At 42.9% G+C, this 24596-nt stretch overlaps 1 long non-coding RNA gene across 1 annotated transcript; it reads left to right on the top strand.

Annotated features, from left to right (window-relative positions):
- The first annotated feature begins 1154 nt into the window (after positions 1-1154).
- LOC140600003 (uncharacterized) lies at positions 1155-10279 on the top strand. The gene is made up of 3 exons (XR_012003154.1): positions 1155-1218; positions 1693-1793; positions 4024-10279. It is a non-coding gene; the product is annotated as an uncharacterized lncRNA (long non-coding RNA).
- The last annotated feature ends 14317 nt before the right edge of the window (positions 10280-24596 follow it).

Here is a 24596-nt window from a genome sequence, read left to right as displayed (position 1 = left end):
GTACTAGACAGTGAGTCCGCAAAGGTAAGTAAGATTTGATCAGCCTTTGACCTTGTGGGACTATTGTCAACTGGGAAGATATATTTAACAAACTGGTCACATCCCACTTGAAAGGTGAAATGATGTAGGCAGTGGAAGCAGATTGAGGGAGGAGAATACCGTGGAGGGTCAAGGAAGAATTCACAGAGAAGATATGTGAGCTGAAAGCCCAAGTGGGACTTGCCAGCCAAAGATAGGACGTGTGGATCTTCCTGAAGAGTTTAAGTGCACAAGCCCCTGGGAGTGAGTTTCCAGTAATGGGACAGGAGGTAAAGGCCCTTCCAAACGTCACTCTTGACTGGACAGATCCTGAGTCAACCAGCCCCAGTTCAAGCCCCCAGGGGCTAGTTACTCTGCTAGCAGACGTGACTGGGCCCCAACCTAAGGTCCTCCATTGAATGCTCCCCTCCCCCCAGTTATGTTTTGGTCCAGTCCAGGGGAAGCACAGGAGCTTTCCTAGGCTAAGCTCTCCCCAAAAAGGACTCCACACTCTGGAACAGCCTGAGACAGCCTCACTACTCGGGCCTAGTCACTGCCCAGGCTGTCGCTATTAACCTGGCACCCCGCCTCCAGGTCCTCATCCTATACCTCCCAGCGGCCTGCATTCTCCTGCGGGTCGGCCTCTCCCCTCAAGCCAACTCCTGCCCTGCTCCCAAGGCCTGTAGTAAAGAAAGGCCTGCGCAGCAGCAAAGCCCCAGAAGGCCAGGCCTAGGACATTTGCAACTATGGGGCCAGAGCTTCCTGGAAGCGGAGGCTGAGACTGAGACGCGCAGAGGCCTCACTAGGAGGGCTTCAGCGCGTCCCCTCGCAGGGGCCCCTGTGTGTGGTGTGTGCTGTGCGCTGCGTGGCATCCCAGGGGCTGCAGGCCCGATGCCCAAGGGGCAGGGGTGCAGCCCCACTCCCCACAGGGCCCCCCAGACAACCTGAGCCAGAGGCAGGTTGAGGGGGCAGGAGGCTGGGCCGGGAGGGGGCTCTCCGCGGGGGTCGGGCCTGTGCCCCTGCTCGAGCTCGGGAGCGCTCCCCGGGGAGCCCCGGGCGCGCGTCCAACTCGGGCGGCCGCCAGCGCCCCGCAGCGCCTGCGCGAGCTCCCTCGGGCGCCCGCCCCGCCCCGCCCCGCCCCGCCCAGGCCCGAGCGAGGCGCCGCGGGAGGAATTCCAGCCATTTCCTCTGAGCCGCGCGGTATGTGGCCTGCTCGCTGCCCGACCGCAGCGGCCCCGAGGGGGGGCGGGCGGCGCGGCCCAGTCACCGGCCCGGTGTGGCAGCTGCCCCGGCCGGCCGCCTCCCGTCCCCGGGCCACCGAGCCGGCCTTTCCCGCAGCCCCGGCCTGCGCGGCGCCCCCGGGCTCGGCTCCCCTCCCCCGGCCCCCGCGCAGCCGCCCTCCTGCCTCCGGAGCCCCGGCTGCCCCCACCCCCCACCCCCCACCCGCCCCGGCCTCCAGCGACCCTTGCGAGTCCCCAGAATCTTGGGTTTGAAACTGCAGTTGCCACTCGCGGCGTCACCCTCCGGCAAGTCCCTTAAGCCTTTCAGAGCCTCAGTTGTTCCATCTGTGAAATGGTGACCCTGACAATAGTGCTTCCTCCTTTGTGCTGCCGTGAGGTTAAATAGGGAAAATCACGTGCTGGACAAATGTCAACGATGCTTCTGTTTCTCCAGGTATCGCTACTGTCTTCAGTTTTCCCCGATCTTCCCACCTGCCTTGCCGGTGGCCTCCTTTCCAGTCTCACATTCTGGAGCAGTCAGGGCCGGCTTTACAGGTAGGCACAGTCGATGGCGGCCTCCCAGCCAAACCTGCCCTAAACTGCTCCCTCATATATGTCCAGAGTCCATTCCTGTGGAGTCTTTGTTCTCTGGGTTCCTGAAAAGCCGAAAAGGCAGCTATTTACATTTTTTTAAATGTAGTCTGAGAGCAGCCAGACACATACTGATTAGGGAAAGATGAAGACGAGGACCCGGATGATGGGTCTACAAATTTGGACTCTGGTTTTACTGTTCTGGAACAGAGGATGGGCCACCACGTGCTCTCCGGGCTCCTCTTTCAAAGTGCAGATCCCCAGAGGGAGAGAACATTCTTTCAGGCTTTAACCCTTTGGAGGAACTGGGAGGAAACAGCCGAGCCACAGCGTCAGGCAACTGGGAGGGTGGGGTCCGCTTCCCCCACCATCCACACCTGCCTCACCCTACCCACAGCTGCCATAAATAGAACACTAGGTGGTGTTGGAAAGCCCCGGTTGACCAACCGACTGCTTTGCAGGCAGCAGGAAAGAGCCATTCTGCCGCCCGTTCCCCCAGATGGCCCCTTGTTTTGACTTTATAACTTTCATTCCACCCAGAGTCCCAAGGCCAAGAATCAGCTCTTGCAGCAAGATGTGGCCCTCTCATTCCCCACACATGCTACAGCCACAGACTACAAAAATCTAGACGGGTAGAGACACGTCCAGAAACACAGGTGCTATAAATATGCTAGTCCAGCCAGGAGACTGAGCTCTCAGGCAGCCCCCCTTCCCACCCACCCTTCTCTGAGACTGGCACTTCAGGCCACCATGGCTCTGCAGCCGGGTGTCTCACAGTGGGAGGGGTGGACTTCATCTGTGTCAGAGGCCTGTTTCCCCTTTCTCTCTCTAAGACACTCTGACCCCCCAGCCTAAAGGTTTTCCCTCTACTTAGGATACCTCTCCCTAACTCCCAGTTGTAGGTGTATCCTCTCTTGTATTTTTAGAAGGCTTCTCCCATAGAACCCCCATGCAACCCCCATGCTGAGGCCAGTCTTCAGGAAAGGCTGACTCCTCTTTCAAGATGGATGAGATGCTGCCTTCAGCTGGAAAGCAACCTCAATCAGATTTTACAATTTACATTTTGGGTTTTTTTTGTGGGTTTTGTTTGTTTGTTTGTTTGTTTTTACAATTTACATTTTGATTCTAAATTTTTGGTAGCACTTTTTTGGGGGGGAAATAGGTTGGAGGCAGAATAGATCTGAAAGAAGGGAAAGAAGAAGCTAAGAGTATGTGCAAAGAGGAGATAAAGTCCAACTAGAAAAGAGAATTGCCATCCCAGCAGGCTGATTCCCAAGAGTTTAGTGGGACTTTCTAAGCCAATTTACCAGGCATGGGACTCCATGGGGTACAGCTCACTGAAGCAGAGCCTGTTGGGCGGTAAGAGACTCCAATGGGGGAAAAGTTAGTGAAGCTCTCCCACCTAAGAGCTAAGGAACTCAGACACAAAAAGATGTCCCCAGGAAACTCGGAGATCTGATGGCTTGGAGAGAGCGTAGCAAGAGCAGGGCAGGTTTGAAGTTGATGAGTGAAACAGATCTGACCTACCAGTTTTTAAATGTGGCTGTAAAAATAACTTTAACTAGATAAATTCTCCGTTTTAACACATACTAGATAATCTGAAAAATGTAGTCACACTCCTCTTCCAATGTGGGAACGTACTCTTCAGTCACCATGCTAAGGAAGCACTTTACCAGCTCCATCTCAACAAATCCTTTTTTTTTTTAAACATTTTATTTATTCATGAGAGATACACAGAGAGAGGCAGAGACGTAGGCAGAGGGAAAAGCAGGCTCCATGCAGGGAGCCTGATGTGGGACTCAATACCAGGACCCTGGGATCTCACCCTGAGCCAAAGGCAGATGCTCAACTGCTGAGCCACCCAGGGGTCCCCATCTCAACAAATCCTATGTAGAAAGTACTGGGAAACAATCCATTTTACAGATGAGGAATCTGATACTCTGTTAGCACCAGAGAGGTTTGAATCCAGGCATCTGACTTCAGTGGTGGTGACTTGAACTTTTGCTGTGGGATAATCACCTCTGATGGTCTCTCTGACCAGAAGTAGAAACAACTCCACTGGAGTCTTTTTTGTTTGTTTGTTTTCTTTTCTTTGTTGTTTAATTAAAGTTTGATTTGCCAACATATAGTATAACACCCAGTGCTCATCCCATCCAGTGCTCTCTTACCCATTGTCTTTAACTGCCTTTCACAGTGAGGAAGATGTTCCTGCAACACTCACTGGCCCCTCACAGACCTGAGTGATTGCAGCCTCATTGAACTGGATGGCTTTTCTGAGTGGCCCAGGCAATCAACTCAAGACCCCAGTGTACAGAGGAACAAAATGCCTGTATGCAGAATTCTAAATGGACTGGATATATGCAAATCACCAAGGTCAGGGGCAGCCCTAGACCAGCCCTTCCTATGTGATTTCAGGACCACATGGAGACCCAAGTGGCTATTTTTACTAAAATCAACTATAAAAGAACCGTACGTGTGTTTAAATTTATACAGGTCACTGTTATCTCACTTTGGGCCATGGTCCCAAGATATATTTTGTTTGGCTTTCCTAGCATTTTTTTTAAGTTAATAACCAAACATTTACAATCGGAAGATCACACAGAAATATCTAGATTGTTTTAGCTTCTCCCTCAAATCTGAAGATCTGGCTGCACTGACATGTACCTTCCACAACAGTCCTGACTGTCCCATCCTGTTTTCCACCCTACAGCCTGGTCCATTGCCTTTGGAATTTGCTGACTCACATCTCCCTCACTAAATGCAAATATTCACTAAAGAGGTAATTATTGAACCTGACTAGTCACTGCCGGTATGGACATTTTACCATACTTAAAATATTAAGGAGATTAATTGTGGTAAATTAAGGTGAGTGTAGGACAGAAAGCGGAACTCCTCCAGACAAGGCATCAGGACATACCAGAGCAGAGATTTCTAGGGTCCTAGAAGACCATGAGATGAGAAATTAGTATTCAGACAGCTGTCATGGATGCACAACAGAAACATCACCTGTTTCCCAGGAGTTCATCCTTTATTCTAACTCAGCAAACACCAAGTTTTTATTAGCATCCTGGGCTGTCTTCCCCAATCCTCCTCCTGGAAGTGCCTTGGGTAACATCCAGAAGCAAACCCTGGAGATGATTAGAGGGCTGCCGACTCAGGCTGTGAGCGAGCCCAAAGGAATGGGTCTGGCTTTTGACCAGAATAGAGCTAAGCCCAGAAGAGGAGCTGAATGAAGACGAGGACCAAATGATTAACTGGGGCCTGGGCAGCCAGGGACTGAAGCACGATCTCATTCACCAAGATGGTGAGCAGATGTGTTCTCTGAAACGTGGACCACATGAGGGAAAGCCATCTTCCCTGAATTTGGAAGCTCTTCCTGCCAAAGCAGTTTATTGTACAGGCAGAGAGGGGAAGAGGCTTCTTATGGAGATGTGGGAATAGATGACATAGCTTGAGGTGAACTGACAGACCTTGGGGCTACCCTGCCCTTCCCCAGATGCCCATCTGGGAGGCTGGCAGCTCCATGACTGAACTCAGACCTTTCTCTGGGCAGCAGTCCATGTGACAAGTGTCAGCGGAGCCCTGGATGTGTACTCTGGGATGGGGAGAGGGTGGATGTGATGATAGGGCTTTTAGAGAAACAGAAATTTCAGGAATCAGGAAAATACATCTGACTTCTTTCAAAACCAGTAGACAATATGGCAGTCAGAATTGTCATAATTTAAAAAAAAAAAAGAATTGTCATAACTGCTGGATGCAGCCTTTGGAAAAAGTGAAAAATTACAGAGGGTGGGGGTAGTTGCCAGGCTTGGTCAGGAGTACGCTCTATTCAGAGAGGTTCCCGAACCTTCCCGCATCATCAGAAGCCCCTGAAATCCCTCCTGAATCCCAACACTCAGTCTTGCCACCATCATCTACTTTGTATCCAATGGGACTGATCTCACTGTGTCTTTGTCCCTGATTGCGTCAATTCTACAATCTCTCTAGCTCCCAAGTCACCTTGTCTCCAGGCCTTTGATCCCCTATGAGGCCTTGTTTTTCCCTTATTCTGTGGCCTTCTATCCTCCCTAATTTCTGAAACTCTTCCCTCATGACCTCTAGAGTTCATAAACCATGATTAGCAAAATCTCCCTTGTCCTCAACCTATCGTATGGCCATTCTTGTTACTTCTTTCCCTATAGGACACCGGGCTCTCCCCCCGAGTTCCCTGAGACCTGGCAGGCTTCCTAAGCAAGGCCTGATTTTTCTCTCACAGCCCTCATTCTCTCACAGGCCTGGATGTGAGACAGGTGGCATGTAGGTGAGATAGGTGTCTTGCATAGGATTTCATGTCATCGGATTATCTGAACACTGTTGTGTTCTCCTGACCCCCAGGGATCATATTTCGATTATTCTAGATCCTGCTTTACCATCACACTTCCCAATGCCATCTCAACTATTGGTAATTGCCATATCCACACAGATGATCCTTCCAACACCCAGGTCTCTCAGTCACTTCAACTCCTCCAATAATTTTCCCTCCATTCAACCCAGAGTTATGATTACCCATAACTGCAACCCTTCCATGATCCCAGTTTCACATACCCCACTCACTGACCCCCAGCCTCTTGTCTTTCCAGCTCACTTCCTCACATGATCCCAATCATCCTTTGACCCCACCAGGACCTCCACTATCTGTTAAGCCCAGCAGGCTTCACTGTGGTCTCTGTGATATTCTTTCTCTCCTCCTTACCTAGTGTAAATTCCTGGCCTGTCATCTATTTATACCCCAATCCCCACCACTTCTACGCACTCTCAGTTTTTTGCCTCTCTCTTTTCTTTGTCACAGTCACCTGGCACGACGACAGACCTAGTGAAATCCAACTCTGTTCCACACCTCCACACCTGCAGCTGAACATGGCTAGAGAAAAACACACAGCTACACAGCTCAATCTTACTTTAAATCCATGCTAACGGAACTCTAGTGGGTCCTTAATACTGCCCAGTGGTCATACTTCTAATTCCCAGATCCATTCATTCACTTATGCTCCTGGATGACAGTTCCATACCTTCTTTTCTCAAACCCTTAACATTTCCTTCCCAAACTCAGTCTCAGCTGCTAATTGGATTCTTTTTCCAATGGAAAAATACAAGCAACCAGAAGAGAACTCTGAAGATTCCCACCATCACATCTCACCTATTCAAGGACATTACTTCAGCAACTCTTCCTTTTCTCTCCTACACCAAATTGTCACTCGCTACTGGACCATTTCCATGAGCACACAAGTATCCCATTGTTTCTCCCATCTTAAAAAACAACAAGGTATTTTAATGGCCATATTTCCCTTGGCAGCCTCTGTCTCATTTGTTTGCTCCCCTTTAGAGCAAACTCCTGAAAGAATCATCTAGACTTGCTATGTCCAATTCCTCTCCTCTAGTTTTCTCTTAAACCAACTCTAGATCAGGCTTATATCCCCACCACTCCACAGAAATTGTTCTTATCAAAGTTACCATGACTTACATGCTACTAAATCCAGTGGTCAATTCTCAGTTCTCATCTTATTGATTGATAGCATCCGATATAGTTGACCACATTCTCCTCCTTGATACACTTTCTTCACTGGGCTTTGAGGACATCACATTCTCTTGTTTTTTTCTCCTACTTCACTACCCCTACCCTCTTGGTCTCTTTCTCTGGTTCTGCCTCTTTTGCCTGATCTCTAAATGTTGAAGTACCCTGGGTTCAGACCTTAGTCCTCTACTCTTTTTTATCTGCCTCTTTTGATCTTATACAGGTGTGTAGTTTTAAATTCTATCAATATGCCCATGACTTACATTTATTTCTGTAGCCCACAGACCCCTTCTCTGAACTCTAGACCTGTATTTCGAACTGTCTGCTCCGTATCTCCAAACTCAGGATGTCCAAAATGGAACTCATGAGTTGCTTCCCCAAGCTTGATCTGCCTGTAGCCTTTCCCATCACAATTGAAAGCAACTGTCTTCTTCCAGATGCTCAGACCCAAAAATAGTCACTCTTGACTCCTGTCTTCCTATTACATAGACCTCAGATCTGACAGAAATTAATTCTGTTTTCGAAGTACATCCAAATCCAGCTATATCTTATCTCCCTCATTGTTGCCATATTTGTCCAAGTCACCATCATCTGTCACCTCAATTACTACTGTTGCCTCCTGTCAATTCTCCCTGTTTCTATTCTTGCCTTCAACACAGAAGCCAGACTTATCCCTTTAAAATATACCTTAGATCATAGCACTTCTTAATCAAAACCCTTCAGTAGCCATTCTTACCTCTCTTTTTCTCCTGACACTCTCATCCACACTCATTCTTGGAATCCAGCCTCCTTGCTGTTCTTGTGCCTCAATATACCTGGCATGTTTCCACAGTGAGGTCTCTGCTCTAGCTCTACCCTCGACCTGAACATGCTTGCCCCATAAATCTACCTGATGAACCTTCTCACTCCTTCAATCATTATATCTTACCTTTTCAATGAGTTCCACCCAAACCACCCTGTTTAATACCAAAACTTGCCCATTCCCCTATATCCCGACTTTCCAGATTACCCATAACTTGCACAGTCTTGGATTTTTTTTTTTAAGATTTTATTTATTTATTCATGAGAGACACACAGAGAGAAACAGAGACATTGGCAGAGGGAGAAGCAGGCTCCATGCAGGGAGCCCGATGTGGGACTCGATCCTGGGACTCTGGAATCATGCCCTGAGCCAAAGGCAGGCGCTCAGCCGCTGAGCCACCCAGGTGTCCCAGTCTTGGGGTTTTTTGTCCCCAAGGTATTTATTACCTTCGAACATACTGTGTAATTTACATCTGTTATGTTTATTATCCAACTGTCACACACAAGGAATCTTTGTCTATTTTGTTAACAAATATATCCCAAATGCTCAGAATAATGCCTTGCATATGGTAGGGAGACAATATATATTTATTTTTTTAATGAGTGAAAAGAATCCAAACAGAGAAGAATTTATTTCCTTGGTCATCCGAAATGGCTAGGCCAAGAACAAAGAAGAAAACGGAATTAGCAAGAGCAACTGGACCTGACTTGCAACACATGATTAACAAGCAAAGTCTGGTCAAGTTGAAATGAACAACTGAGCTGCATGCTTATAATTACAGATAGAGAAAGGTAAGATCTCCCACATAGTAGGTAATAAAGTGACTTTAATAGAAAGTAAATACAGGCCTGGGCCAATGACACTGACTTATCCAATTGCCATTCTTGGACAATTGCTTTTTAGCTGCTTTCCTAGCCTTATATGAGCCATTTACACAGTTTGACAGAGAGGCATCAGAAGAAGTAAAGGCAAAAAGAGAGGATCCTATGAGTGAAGTCTTGGGAAAAGAAACACGTCTCCTCCTCCTGTTCCCTGAAGTGCCTTCTCATTAGAGGATATTGCAGTAGCAGATATTTCGCGCAGTTTCCAGTCCCATTTCATCAGAATTCGGCAATTATCGGATGCAGATGGGTTCATAGTTCTGCATGGCTGGCCCCTGCCATGTCCCCTGCTAACAGAGGCCTTCTGGAGGCCATGCCTTCCTTTCTTTCAGCAATTGCAGCCCTGAGGCTAACTGCCAGCATATCCTTTATCCAAAGATGCCAGTGTTATGCAAGGAGCCTGTGCACTCAGGATAAACCAAGTTAAATGAGGCTTCTAAGTTCTTCCAGACCTTTTGGTTACAGATTCTGGAGTATCAGCCAAGTTGCTGCAATAGGGGCTTGAGACCAGAGGAGGGTCTGGGGCAGGAGGCTTGACCTGTCCTAAAGAGAAACAGAATTTCAGAAGCCTTTACAGTCTTGAGGCTTTGCCTCAAAACACTAAACAACCCCCAAGCATCCCTTAGTTTCCAAAAGACTGTGGACAGAGGCCCTAGAAGATATCTCTTGACCAGACATGATAACAACACCCCAATGCACAGAATATACTCAAACCATAGTGCAGAGTCTTTTCCAACACAGGAGCATGCTCAACTGTACCTTTCATCGTGTAGAATATATGTGCATTGATGGAGGCCACCTGATGCTAAACAAGTGGCCAATAGGCATTGAAGTGGGGTAAGCCTATGTCATTTTCTCCTTAGAATTCTTCCATTCTTGAGGAAGGTATTCATGTTTGTGTAACCCAAGAACAATGGGGATAGAAGAAATAGCACTCCTGTAGAGAAATGTAATTTAAATCAGTTAAAATATTTACCCAATCTCATGAGAATAAGTCAAAGGGGTTAAGTATATTCTCAGAAGACAAACCTCTCTTTTCCATTCACAGCTGTCCATTTCTTTCCTTTTCACTCTCCCAAAACTGAGCCCACACCCCTCTCCCACCCTCTACACCTCCATCTTTCTCTCTTTCTCTCTGTCTCACAAACACACACACAGAACTCTTGATGCTTTTGTCCTTTCCCTGCCTCCCTGGATCTTTTCTTTTCTTCATTTCCAACATAAGGGTTTCTGGCTTGCTCAAATTCCTTCCAAGTCTTAGCTCTTTCTGGTTATTATTCTGATCAGCACAGGAGCAGAGCAGCTGAACTGGAATCTTAGGCAGTAGTAGGTAAAGCTATATATACTCTTGTGAAGATATTGCGTGATCCTAAGCCTCTCTTCCATGTCTCATCTTAGCCCCCAGAAGGTGATTTTAATATATATATATATCTATCAGCATTTTATTTCTAGGGGAAAAGAGAATGAGATGGGGAGAAATGAATAAAAGGAATCAGAACAGGTCTATACTCACCTTGAATGCTGACCCCAAACAGTGTCTAGGTCATCAGTGAATTCTGAGACATTCCTATATTACCCCAATGCCTAGTCAAAAAAAAAGAAAGCTGGCCAAGGCCAACAAGGGATTAAGGCACAAAGTTAAAATAGAGAGGATTCTCTGGGGTTCTGAATCTGACTTAAAACATTCAATGTGAAGGCAAGTACTGGGGAAACAGAAAAAACATGGAGTTGTATTTTGGATTTTTTTTTTTTTCTGATTACAGAAGTCATACATGTTCAATGTTGAAAACCAGAAAAATACAAGAAGGAATTGAAAAAAAAAATGATACTTGTGATCCCACCACCCAGATATAACCAGTGATGTTAGTTTGCCTTTCCAGTGCTGTTTCAATGCATAAATATTCTTTTTTAATCAAGTTATAAAAACAGGATAGTGGTTATTTTAGAATTCTTTCTCACTTAACAATACATCATAAATGTCTTCCCAAGTCATTAAATATTCCTCAACAATATGATTTGTTAAAAGCTATTTATGGTTTTCTGCTGTGAATGTGCTATATAGATTTAACCAGTTTTATATGGAAGAGCAGTTAGCCTGTTTCTGAGAATGGAAATTTAACTGTGGCAAGGTTATCTTGCACAATTCCTATTTTCAGACATGCTGACATCCATCCCTTACAAAGCCAATAAGGATCCCTTTAAAATCCTATACCCAAGAGAACCTTGCCATGGCAGAAGTAACTCTTCACAAGGATTAAGCTGTCCTTGTGTTCTTCACAGAAAACCTGGCATGAGGCTTTGAGCAGCCTTACCTCTACATGCCAAGACTAGACCATTCTTTAGCAGATGGGGAGAAAACGTTTGTCATTCTATGAGGGAGTTAGCCCAAATCATTCATTGCATTTGTGCTAGTCCCTGGCTGGTTATTATAGAAGAAAATATGTGATTTCTGCCTTTCAGAAACTTGCAGTCTTCTTAATAAAGTTAATAAACATACAGTTATAAAAGAGTTAATTAGAGGGCAGCCCAGGTGGCCCAGCGGTTTAGCTCTGCTTTCAGCCCGGGGCATGATCCTGGAGACCGGGGATCGAGTCCCACATATGGCTCCCTGCACGGAGCCTGCTTCTCCCTCTGTCCGTGTCTCTGCTTCTCTGTGTGTGTGTGTGTGTGTGTGTGTGTGTGTGTGTGTGTCTGTGGTAAATAAATTAAAAATATTAAAAAAATAAATAAAAGAGTTAATTAGAAACACAAGACTCTCTGTATGACCAAATGCTAACTCTAGTTCAGATCACAAGGGCTTTAGGAGGTGACGAAAGCATAGGCACAATGTGGACTTGGGTAACTTGAGAAAGCTCCATCAGGGAGATGAAGCTTGGAGGTGGAGTGGACAAGGAGGAGGATTCCGCAGAGGGGACACTGCCAAAGGCACAGAGGGAACAAAGCACAGGAAGCAAGGTGGCTCATCTGGCTGCAACTGAGGGAGAAATGGCCAATCAAATCAGATAACTCATATTTGGGGCATAGAGGCAGAGAGCCAAAAGGCTTCCATAGGTATTTCCCCTTGCACTGTCAGTGTTACAGCAAGAAAGGAGGAAACATTAAATCAAACACATTCAAGCTAGGTTTTGTTTTTGTTTTTGTTTGTTAGTGGTGGAGATGACTTATAAGCAGAACTTCTCAAAGCCTTTAATATGCTTATGTATGTGCCAGAGTCAAGAGAGGGGAATCACATATCCCAAGAGTCTTTAACCACAGAAGTTTTTTTGTCATGGAACATCTCTGGCGTTCCATGAAGCACAATTAGAGGTTAGTGAGCCACTGATGATTTGGGGGCTGGAAGGCAACAAATGGGGGAAAACCAAGTTTTGGAAGACCAATCTCATGGTAGAATGTAAGGTGAACAGGAGAGAAAGGAGTCTGGATTCAAACAATACAGTTAGATGGTTGAATAGATTCAAGAAGCAGGGAGGGTTGGAAAACACTAGGGAAAGAAAGAAGAAAACGCTGATTGTTCGCAGTCTTTTGTTGGATTCTGAGGAGATACAGAAGTGTCAGAGTCCCTGGATCTTATAGGACTTTGAATGAGTATTAATCAGGATTTTATTATTTTTTTGAAGGTTTTGTTTATCCATGAGAGACACACAGAGAGAAAAAGAGGCAGAGACACAGGCAGAGGGAGAAGCAGGCTCCCTGTGGGGAACCCAATGTGGGACTGGATCCCAGGGCCCGGGGATCGCGACCTGAGCTGAGGGCGGGCACTCAACCGCTGAGCCACCCAGGTGCCCATTAATCAGGATTTTAATGACAAGGGACAGAAACCAGCTCAGACCAGCTTAAGTTAAAGGGGAGTATATTCTTGGGGAAAGAGGAATGCTTCACTGTACTGGAAAGCTGGCAGAAAGTTCCCTATCTGGTCTCAGCTTCTCTGTGTGTCTGTTTCCTGTTCTTTATATTCCGTCTCTCTCCTAGCCTCCCTTCTCTCCCCTCCCATCTCTCCTCCCCTCCTCTCTCCTTTCTCTCATTGGTAGAGGAAAATGGCTTTCCTACCTGAGTTTGCCTGTTACACTAACTTTGCATAGAATGGTTCCAAACACAGGGAACTCCATCCTTCTTTCCCAGTCTCAGATTTCCAATAGAAAGAATCTTGTTGACCCAGCTTGGGGCTCACCAATCTGACCAGGAGGACTGGTTTTAAAATAGAAACCTGGCTAGAGGAGACCTACCCCATGTGGAGAGAATTAGCGTGGAGGCCACTTAGCAGGGAAAGGTGTCTGCTATGGGGTGATACTGTGACCTGTAACTGAAAGTATACTTCTGGAAGAGTTGAGCAGGAACAGGCTACTGTTGAACAGATGAACAATATGAAGCTTTAAAGCAGCTTTATTAAACAGTGCACATCCTTTTCCCTTTCCCAAACTCCATCTGTTCCCAAGTCCTGAAGGAATCTACAGATGAGGGAAGCTGGACACCATAATGGTTAAGAGCATATGTTCTGGGGTTAAATTGTCTGTATTTTGGATCCTGCCCTTGAGGACTTGAGCAAGTTGTGGAACCTACCTGAGTGAGCCTCAGGTTTCCGAACTGTAGAATGGTTATCATGAGAATTAAATACTTTTTTCCTTAACCTTTTTTTAAAATTTATTTATTTATTCATGAGAGACAGGCAGAGGGAGAAGCAGGCTCCACGCAGGGAGCCTGACGTGGGACTCGATCCGGGATCTCCAGGATCAGGCTCTGGGTTGAAGGCAGCGCTAAACCGCTGAGCCACCCAGGCCGCCCCGAGAATTAAATACTCAATTCGTGTAAAGAGCTTACCATAATACCATCAATGATGTAGCAACATAATTTTTTTATGGAAATTGATTGGGGCTGAAATTTATATCAGGAAATCCAAATATCTTTGACAAACTGGGAAAAGAAAGATGAATTGGCACATAAGCAAGTGGGTCACCTTGGTCCTCCAGATAGCCCCGTGTACATGGCCTCTGGGATAGGGGTTTGGGGAGAATAATAAGCCACAGAAATCTTATGACGCCAGTGGGGACTTCAGAGATCACAGGTCATTTGGGCCAGTCACACTTCTTTTGTTCCTAGAGATTTAATATTTAACTGCCTACTAAATGATCATGGTTTGGAGGAGAGAAGACAAGAAGAAGAATTGCTTTCAGCTGGCCCTAGTCTTTAAATAACCCGGGTACAACATCTTTTAAACACAACGGAGACCATGTGTAAAACATTAGTTAAACTCAGATATAAATCTAGTCTTTGACCAGTCCAGAGCTAATCAATATGCTTTCCTACTCTCTTTGAACTTCGAGTTTTCTGGCAACAACAAAAATCCCAAACCCCATCCAAAACCATCGTCCAGACAGCCCTGCTCCTCTGCTCCCCTCCCTCGTGTCACATATTGTTGACAGAGCTACTCCCGTTACCACACTCATTCCAGTGGTGATTCAAATTCTTCTGCAGAAACGGACTTGAAAGACAGAAAATTGCTCTTGTAATCAGCAAACAAGGAATCCTGGACAAGGAATACAGAACTATGAGTATGGATTTACTCTTAGCTTTCGTGGACATATTTTTCTCCATTATTTTCATTGAAAATTATGATGAACTCATTTAAATAGCAAGGTAAACTGAGATGGAAAATTACCCATAATAAGAATTCTGATGAAAACAGACTGGCCTGATTTTAAGCACATCAAGGACACTGGGTTTAAATTGCAAATTCGCATATATTTGAAATGTGTTTCTTTAAATGTGTCCATTTTAGGCAAAACTCAACTACTCTATTCCTTTCCAAAAATCAAGAATTTGCTTTGGAAAAAAATCATGCAGTTTGATGTATAAAGCAGAGGGGTAAGAAAGTAAGTAGTGGGTGAGAAAGACCCACCCAAAGGCTGCAGCCAGCTTCCCGAGGAAGATTCATGACCAGGCCTCAAAACTGTCCTGCAATTCTTTCCAGCAGATTTTACTATAACTCTAAATCATGAAAAGCAACTGCTGCTATTACCAAAACTGTCTTTGCCTCAAAAAAGAGGAAAAATCAGGACATGCAACATAATCCTCTCACTATCATTATAGAGAGACTAGCCTATTTGTCATAAGAACTGAAAACATGAGCTGTGTAGTATAGTACACATTCAACTTTCATACCTCAGTATTATATATCCTTTGGGAAAAGAAATGCAGGGGGAGAGAAGCATACACAAGAGGTGGTTGGATGCAACAATGATAAAGTGGCTTCAGTTGATTTAACTATAACCTACAGAAACCATTCTATATTGCAAATCCTTTTCAGAAAAAGGTAAGAAAATTCAATCAACAACATTTTGTAAACCTTCTGAGATATTCACAACAAATGCATCCATACTCTTAAACACATGTATAAACATTTATATAATGAGGGATTTCTTAACTTTGAGAGTGTCATCAAATGCAGTGTAATAGATTTGTTCCTCCCTTTGGCTTGAATGACTTCTTCCCTATTAGGATCATTATTGCTTCATAGTGTACCAGAGATGAAAGGACTTTGAAAGGTCATTTGTCTTGCAACCCAACTAGCAGCACTGGTATTACCAAGGAGAAGCTGATTAGAAATGCAGAATCTTGGTTCCACCCCTAACTGACTCAGAATCTGCATTTTGATGGGACCACCAGGTGATTCATATGCATGTTGAAGATTAAAATATACTACTGGGCAATGTGGGTGGCTCAGCGGTTTACCACTGTCTTCAGCCCAGGGTGTAATCCTGGAGACCCAGGATCCAGTCCCACATCTCCCTGGAGACCCAGGATCCAGGTCCCTGCATGGAGCCCGCTTCTCCCTCTGCCTGTGTCTCTGCCTCTCTGTCTTTCTGTGTCTCTCATGAATAAATAAATAAATAATCCTTTAAATAAATGCTACTGTAGGTCATTCCCCTGCCTCTGAACACACTGGACACAGTGGACAGACTGGTCTCATTCAGCCAATATCAGGTCCTTCATAGTTTGAGTTATTGAGAAGAAATATACTCATTTGAGGAAGTCTCACATAGCCTAACAAAGCAACTTTTTCAATACATTCAAGTACCTATTCTTGGAAGCCCTGCAGATTAAGTCAAAGAAAAGAGAAGCAGAAAATGGAATGGATTCAAGTAACAACCTCTAATAAAGTAAGGGTAGTTCAGAAGCTGAGTCTGTAAGGCATGGGAGGAGCAATTTCATCAATCCCCAGTTCCAAAATTGTCTCTGCACTACGGGTGATTTATAGCCCTGGAAGTTTAAAGGCTTGAGTCTCTTGCTGTATTTCATTTCAGATTAGCAATTTTTATCTAGTACTTCCTTGCAGCTTAAAATGAAGGCTCTGGAACTACTAAAATGAATCCATCTGATGATTTGTACGCTCATTCTGTAGCTATCCTGTAGATTTCAGATTTGTAACTGGCTAGAATCTGGAAAACAAAAAAATCTCTGTGGGTTAATGGTAGCCCAACCTCTAAGCCAAAGGCTAAAGACTTTAGTTATATATGTGTTCCAGTATTCCTCAAACTTAGCTGTACATTAGTCACCTGATTACATTTTTTTAAAGATTTTATTTATTCTTGAGAGACACACAGAGAGAGTCAGAGATAGGCAGAGGGAGAAGCAGGCTCCCCATAGGGAGCCTGATGAGGAACTTGATCCCAGGACCCCAGGATCACCCCCTAAGCAGAAGGCAGGTGAACTCAATCACTGAGCCACCCGGGTGCCCCGAGGATTACATTTTTTAAAACAGCTTTCTTGAGGTATAAATAACAAACAATAAGCTGCGCACATACTTAAAGTATATAATTGGGTAAATTTTGATATGTTATATACCTATCACCGCGATCAAGCTAATTACCCCTAAAATTGTTTGTGCCCCTTGGTAATCTCTCCCCTCATCCTGCAACAACTTACTTTTCTGATACTATACATGAGTTTGCATTTTCTAGAATTTACATAAATGGAACCCTGCTTTTGGTGGGGGTGTCTACCTTCTTTCATGGAGCGTAATTGTGAGATTCATCCACAATGTTGCATGTTTTAATAGCTTCACCTTTCTATTGCTGAGTAATATTCCATTGTATGGATGTACATTTTGTCTAACTATTCACCACTGGAGGACATTTGGGTTGTTTCCAGTTTTAAACAATTATGAATGACACTGCTATAAACTTCAATGTATAGGTATTATATAAGTTTTTACTTCTCTAAGTAAATGCCTAGAAGTAGGTGTGGCAGGCATACACTTAACTTTAAAATAAGCTGCCAGGGATCCCTGGGTGGCTCAGTGGTTTAGCGCCTGCTTTCGGCCCAGGGTGTGATCTTGGAGTCCTGGGATTGAGTCCTACGTTGGGCTCCCTGCATGGAGCCTGCCTGTGTCTCTGCCCTTTCTCTCTCTCTCTCTCTCTCTCTCTCTCTCTCTCTGTGTGTGTGTGTGTGTGTGTGTGTGTGTGTGTGTCTATCATGAATAAATAAATAAAATCTTTAAAAAATAAAATAAAATGAGCTGCCAAACTGTTTCTCAAAGTGGTTGTACCATTTTACTTGTCCATTAGAAGTGTATATGAATTCGTTCAGGACACTTGGGGTGTCTCAGGGCTTGAGTGTCTGCCTTCCACTCAGGGTGTGACCCCGGAGTCCCAGGATCAAGTTCCGCATCGGGCTCCTGCTTCTCCCTCTGCCTAGTCTCTGCCTCTCCCTCTGTATCTCTCATGAATAAATAAGTACAATCTTTTAAAAAAGAATTCCAGTTCCACATCCTCTCAAGCAGTTGATACTGTTAGTATTTTTTATTTTAGCCTTCTAATAGATAAGTAATGGTCTCTCCATTATGGTACTGGTTTACACTTCCCTAATAACTACTGATGTTGAGAATCTTTTCATGTATATTTTACATCCTTATTTTTCTTTGGTGTGAGTCTTTGGTGAAGTCTTTCAAATCTTTTTGTTATTATTATTTTTTTTAATGTGGGGCTTTAACTCACAACCCTGAGATTAAGAGTCCCATGCTCTACTGACTAAGCCAGCCAGGTGCCCCTTCTAATTTTCTATAATACATTTTGTTTTGTTTACTTAATTGTTGAGTTTTAAGAGTCCTTTATATATTTTGTATATAAGTCCTTTGTCAGATATATAGTTGACAAATATTTTCTCCCAATCCTTTTATTCCCTTAGCAATGTCTTTCAAAGAAAAGTTTTTTTTAAGTTAATTTTTTTTTTATTTTTATTTATTTATGATAGAGAGAGAGAGAGAGAGAGAGGCAGAGACACAGGCAGAGGGAAAAGCAGGCTCCATGCACCGGGAGCCCGACGTGGGATTCGATCCCCGGTCTCCAGGATCGCGCCCTGGGCCAAAGGCAGGCACTAAACCGCTGCACCACCCAGGGATCCCCTAAAGTTCTTAATTTTGATGAAGTCCAATTAATTTTCCTTTATGGATTGTTTTGGTAAAAATCTGAGGAATCTTTGCCTAACCCTAAAGTCACAAAGATTTTGTGCTATATTTTTTCCAGAAGTTTTATAATTTAGATTTTATGTTAGGCCTATGATCCACTTTGAGTTAATTTTTATATGTGATGCAAGGTTTGGAATGATGTTTACTTTTTTTTGCATATAGATATCCAGTAGCTACAGCACCATTTATTGAAAAGACTGGTTTTTCTTCCACTGAGTTGCCTTTGCACCTTTTTTTGAAAGTCAATAGACCATATATTTATGGATCAATTCTGTCCCACTGATCTGTCTTCATAGTAAAATTACACTGTCTTGGGCAGCCCCAGTGGCTCAGTGGTTTAGCGCAGCCTTCAGCCCGGCCTAATCCTGGAGACCCAGGATCGAGTCCCACGTCGGGCTCCCTGCATGGAGTCTGCTCCTCCCTCAGCCTGTGCCTCTGCCTCTCTCTCTGTCTCTCATGAATAAACAAAATCTTTAAAAAAAAAAAATCACACTGTCTTGATTTTAGTAGCTTTACTATTGAAATCCAACTTTATTCTTTATTTATTCTAAGAAAAATAATTTTGGAATAAATTTGTCAATTTCTGGGTTTATAAAGCTTAGTAGGATTTTTTTTTTTTTTTTTTTTTTTTTTTTTTTTTTTTTTTGCTTAGTAGGATTTTGATTGAGATTACATTGGATCTATAGATCTAGTTGGGGAGAACTAGCATCTTAGCAATATTGACTCTTTCAATCTATGAATGCAATAAATCTCTCCATATATTTAGGACTTCTTTTATTTCTCTTAGCAATGTTTTTTCAGTGTACAGGTTTTATGCTTCTTTTGTGAGGTTTGTTTCTAAGTATTTGATATTTTTATGCACCTACAAATGCTAATAGTTATATAATTTCAATTTCCTACAGTCCTTGAAACGGTTTAGATATAGAGTTGATTTTTAGTATTGCCCTTGTATCCTGCAGCCTCTCTAAACTCACTAATGCTACCCCTTTTTTGTACATTCCATAGGACTTTCTACATAGATAATTATGTTATCTGAAAATAAAAACAGTTTATTTCTTCTTGTCCAGTCTGGATTCCTTTTATTTTTTTCTTATCTTATTGAACTAGCAAGAAGCAGTAGAGTGTTGAATAGAAGTAATGGCAGTGGACAGTTTGCTTTGTTCCTGGTTTTAGAGAAGAAGCAGTCTTTACCATTAAGTATGATGTTAGCTTTATGTTTTTCATAGATGCTCTTTCTCAAGTTGAGAAGTTCCCAACTTTGCTGAGAGTTGCTTTTTTTTTAAATCAGAAATGGATCTTACATTGTGTCAAATCCATTTTGGGGTTCTATTGAGATATTCATATATTTTTTTCTTTTAATTATATCCAACTATAAGATATTCATGTTAATATGGTGAATTAAATTGATTTTAAAATATCAAACCAAATTTGCATTCCTGGGGTAAACCCCACTTGATTATTATCTATTATCTTTTTTTATATCTTATTAGACTTTATTTGCTAAAATTTGCTTAAGGATTTTTGCATCGATTCTACTGAGGAATTTTGGTTTCTACTTTTGTAATGTCTGGTTTTGGTGTCAGAGTAATTTCTGGTCTCAAAGAATGAGTTAGGATATATTCTCTCCTCTTCAATTTACTTGAAGTGTTTGTGTATGGAATCAGTATTATTTCGTCCTAAAATATTTGATAGAATTCACCATCTGGGACTGGAGTTTTCTCTGTGGAGAGATTTTTAGCTACTAATTCTATTTATTTGATATAGAACTATCCAGGCTATCTATTTCTCTATGAATAAGCTGTAGTAATTTGCATTTACCAAAGATTTTTCCATCTTCTCCAAGTTGATAAAATTTATTGGCATAAAGTTGTTCTTAATATTCTCTCCTAATGCTTTTAATATCTGCATAATCTGTAATGATATCACCTCTCTCATTCCTGATACTAGTAATTTATATCCTTTCTCCTTTTCCTAATGAGTCTGGCTACAGATCTATCGATTTGATTGACCTTTTCAAAGAAATAGCTTTCTGTTTCATTGATTTTTCTCTATTGTTTTTGTTTTTATTTTGCTGACTTCTTCATACTTATTATTTACATTTTTCTGCTTGGTTTAGGTTTAATTTGTTCCTTTTCTAGTTGCCTAAGGTAGAATCTAAGATCATTAATTTGAGAACTTCCTTTTTTTCTAATGTAAGTGTTTAGTGTGATAAATTTCCCTATAAATATATGTTTGGGCTGAATATTACAAATTTTGATATGTTGTGTTTTCATTTAGTTCCAAATATCTCCTGATTTTCCTTTTTATTTCTTCTTTGACCTATGGATTACTTAGAATTGTCTAAATTTGTTCCCAAATATTTGGATATTTCCCAGATATCTTTTTGTTATTACTATCTAGATTAATCCACTGTGGTCAAAGAACACACTTTGTCTGATTTGAATATTTTTGAATTTCTTAAAGCTTATCTTATAGCCTAGAATGTGGTCTATCTTGGAAAATGTTCTATGTATATATTTGAAAAGAATGTGTGTTCTGTTATTGTTAAGTGGAATGTTCTTAAAATGTCAAGTAAGTCAAATTCGTTGATAGTATTGTTCAAGTCTGTCATATCCTTACTGATTTTCTGTCTGCTTGTTCTATCAATTATTGAGACAAGGGTATTAAAACCTTTAGTTATAATTTTGGATTTGTTTTTTTCTCCTCTACCCTTCTATATATTTCACTGCCAAGTCCACATATGATACCAGTTAATTTAGAATCTCTGGAAGTGGGATCCAGGCATCAACATTTTTTTTAAACCTCTGAGTGATTTGAATGTGCCGTCAACTTTGAAAACCACTGCCTTGGGATCCCTGAGTGGCACAGCAGTTTAGTGCCTGCCTTTGGCCCAGGGCGCGATCCTGGAGACCTGGGATCGAATCCCATGTCAGGCTCCTGGTGCATGGAGCCTGCTTCTCCCTCTCCCTCTGCCTATGTCTCTGCCTCTCTCTCTCTCTCTCTCTCTCTCTGTATGACTATCATAAATTTTAAAAAATAAATAAATAAAATGCTGACTTATGCATTCCATCTTGTGGACTCAACAGATTCTCCTTTTTTTTTTAATTTTTTAAAATTTTATTTATGATAGTCACACAGAGAGAGAGAGAGGCAGAGACACAGGCAGAGGGAGAAGCAGGCTCCATGCACCAGGAGCCCGACGTGGGATTCGATTCCGGGTCTCCAGGATCGCGCCCTGGGCCAAAGGCAGGCGCCAAACCGCTGCGCCACCCAGGGATCCCTCAACAGATTCTCAAATACATTGTCTTATTTAATACTTTTGAGGTAGGCATTATTCATTGCCATTTTGAAAATGATATTAAGCTGGGGCACTTGGGTGGCTCAGTCAGTTAAGCATCTGACTCTTGATTTTAGCTCAGGTCATGATCTCACAGTCATGGGATGGAGGCCCACATCAGGCCCCACGAGAGCATGGAACCTGCTTGGAATTCTCTCTCTCCTCTCCTTCTGTTCCACCCCTCTGCTCCTATTCACTCACTGGCTCTCTCTTAAAAAAAAAAAAAGTAAATAAGTCTGGGTACCTGCCCAAGATGACACAGAGAACCTAGCTAGGATTTAAACCTAGGTTTTCTAACTCAAAGTTGATCATTTTGAGCTACTTGTATTTTGTTCTGTGAGGTATGTTTATTGACTTGAATTCTATCTCTATTTCTATCCTGTCCCTCTAATACACTCTTCTGGGTTGTGGGCAGGAGCCATGTCTAACCCAAAGCTTATAATTTGCACTGGACCTACCACAGTGTCTATACCCTGGAGATGATTCTAAGGTTTTTCTTTTCCCTCTTGAAATATCTAAGTATCTGGGGTCATCTGACCACAAAGTAGTCATCAATCTGCTTTTTTCATGGTCCATCCACAACCTAAGGTTTAAACCAGGCTGTAATCAACCCTGACATATAGGCTCTTCTCCAAAAACCTTCTCAGGCTGCAGACTGTCAGCCTGCTTTACTCCATTAATACATGACATTGGCAGCCAAGGACTAGGAGGTTTTGCCCCAAGCCACTCATGCAAATTTGGGGCAAGATTATACGGAAGAGCAGCTTGGGGTGGATGCATCTCCTATGTGTAAAGGCTGTTTTGTTTGAGTCTTTCCAAGTGCTGGTACATTATGTTAATTATGTTGGCCAAGGATTAATATTTAAAATCAGGAATGATTTGAGTCATTCCTCCAGGTGAATTGCTCAGTTGCCCCCGGGGAAAGGATCAATCAAAAGAAAAAAAGGGACCATTAAAGTTTTAGAAACATTGTGCATTCCAGAGAGATAAAGAGAAAGACTAATGAAATAGACAAGACAAAGACTAAAGCTCTCTGGCACACTTTCTTTCTCTCTCTCTCTCTCTCTCTCATAGGTATACCAGCTTCAATATAGACTAATGAATTAATGATTCAATGTGAGTTTGTTCCTTCTCATAAATATTCAACTATGCAAATCATTTTCTTCCCAACTGCCTTATTGGACCTGTGTTCTATATCTGTTACCTTCATATCCCCTTACCTGACTTCTCTCATTATCAGTAAGTCACATTCTGAGCTCAAGACTTGGTAGTTGCTAATGTGGCTTCTATGTTCTTACTATTTTCTCAGTTATTACCCAGAGTAAAAGACAACCACAACAAGTGAGGAGCTTGGGTATCTTTTTTAAAGGATTATTTGTTAACAAACAAGTCTACAACACTAAAGGTATTTAAAAAGAAAAATAAAACTCATTTTTCCACCATTTTCTCTTCTCCCAAATTTTCTTTTAGTCTTCATTCAGCTGAAAAACCTTATAATATACAGTTCATATCATTTGTGTGTTCAACTTTCTTGTTTAACGTCATTTAAACACTTTTCAGGGACGCCTGGGTGGCTCAGCGGTTGAGCATCTGCCTTTGGCTCAGGGTGTGGTCCTGGAGCCCCAGGATCGAGTCCCACATCAGGCTCTCTGCATGGAGCCTGCTTCTCCCTCTGTCTGTGTCTCTGCCTCTCTGTGTCTCTCATGAATAAATAAATAAAATCTTAAAAAAAAAAAGAGAGAGAATCATTTAAAAAAAATAAGCACTTTTCATTGTCCTAGGATAGTCTTCTTAATTTTCATTTGTTGTAACTGCATGGTTTTCCTTTGTTTAACCATTTCCCTGCTGCTGTACATCGTTTGAAGTTTTCACCATTATAAGTGACTACCTCATAAACATCTAAGTACATGTAAAGATTTCCTCTTTTTTTTTTTTTTTTAAGATTTTATTTGTTCATTCATGAGAGGCAGAGACATAGGAAGAGAGAAGAGAAGCAGGCTCCATGCAGAGAGTCCGATATGGGACTTGATCCCTGGACTTCAGGACCATGCCCTGAGCCAAAGGCAGACAGATGCTCAACTGCTGAGCCACCCAGGTGTCCTTCCTCTCTTATTCTTTTGAATGATTTCCTTTTGTAGAAGTTTCTAGGACTACGATTGCTATGTGGAAAAGTTTGAATGATTTTAAGGGGTGACGAGCCCTTAAAAAGGCAGTACCACCAAGTTCGTAGTCCATGCCATATCTTGATTTATAAAATTAATTATGACACGGAAGGGCCAAGATACATCCAAAAGCATCACTACAGTCTTATCCCACAGAGTGGTGCAAGTAACATAAGATGAATGTATCTCCATTATTTCTTACTCACTGAAGCCCACTAAAACATGAATCAATTCCTCCCACATTTTAAGTGATGACCTTTGCAAAAGTCTTAAGAAACTCCACAACAAAACCAGGAGGCAAATCAAAGGTACTTCCTGTGATAAACCCAGTTTTAGAAAGGAAATGAAGGCATACAATGTGTGTGGCAGGAGAGTATTGGGGAAGGGGTGCAGGTCAGATATGATTGGAATGCCAGTGTCACAGTTGTCCCCTGCAAACTGGTCTCTGGGAGCTGGGTCAAGGCAGCCAAGTTGAAAGCCAAACGCAGACAGCAGCTGTTGAGAATGTAAAGTCTCTGGCCAGAGTGGATAGGGAGCTGGGTGTGGTTGCCCAAAGGCTGATTTCCACCCCACC

This window comes from Vulpes vulpes, chromosome 8 (assembly GCF_048418805.1).
Source record: "Vulpes vulpes isolate BD-2025 chromosome 8, VulVul3, whole genome shotgun sequence".
Taxonomy (NCBI): domain Eukaryota; kingdom Metazoa; phylum Chordata; class Mammalia; order Carnivora; family Canidae; genus Vulpes; species Vulpes vulpes.
This window is presented reverse-complemented; position numbering and strand designations above follow the sequence as displayed.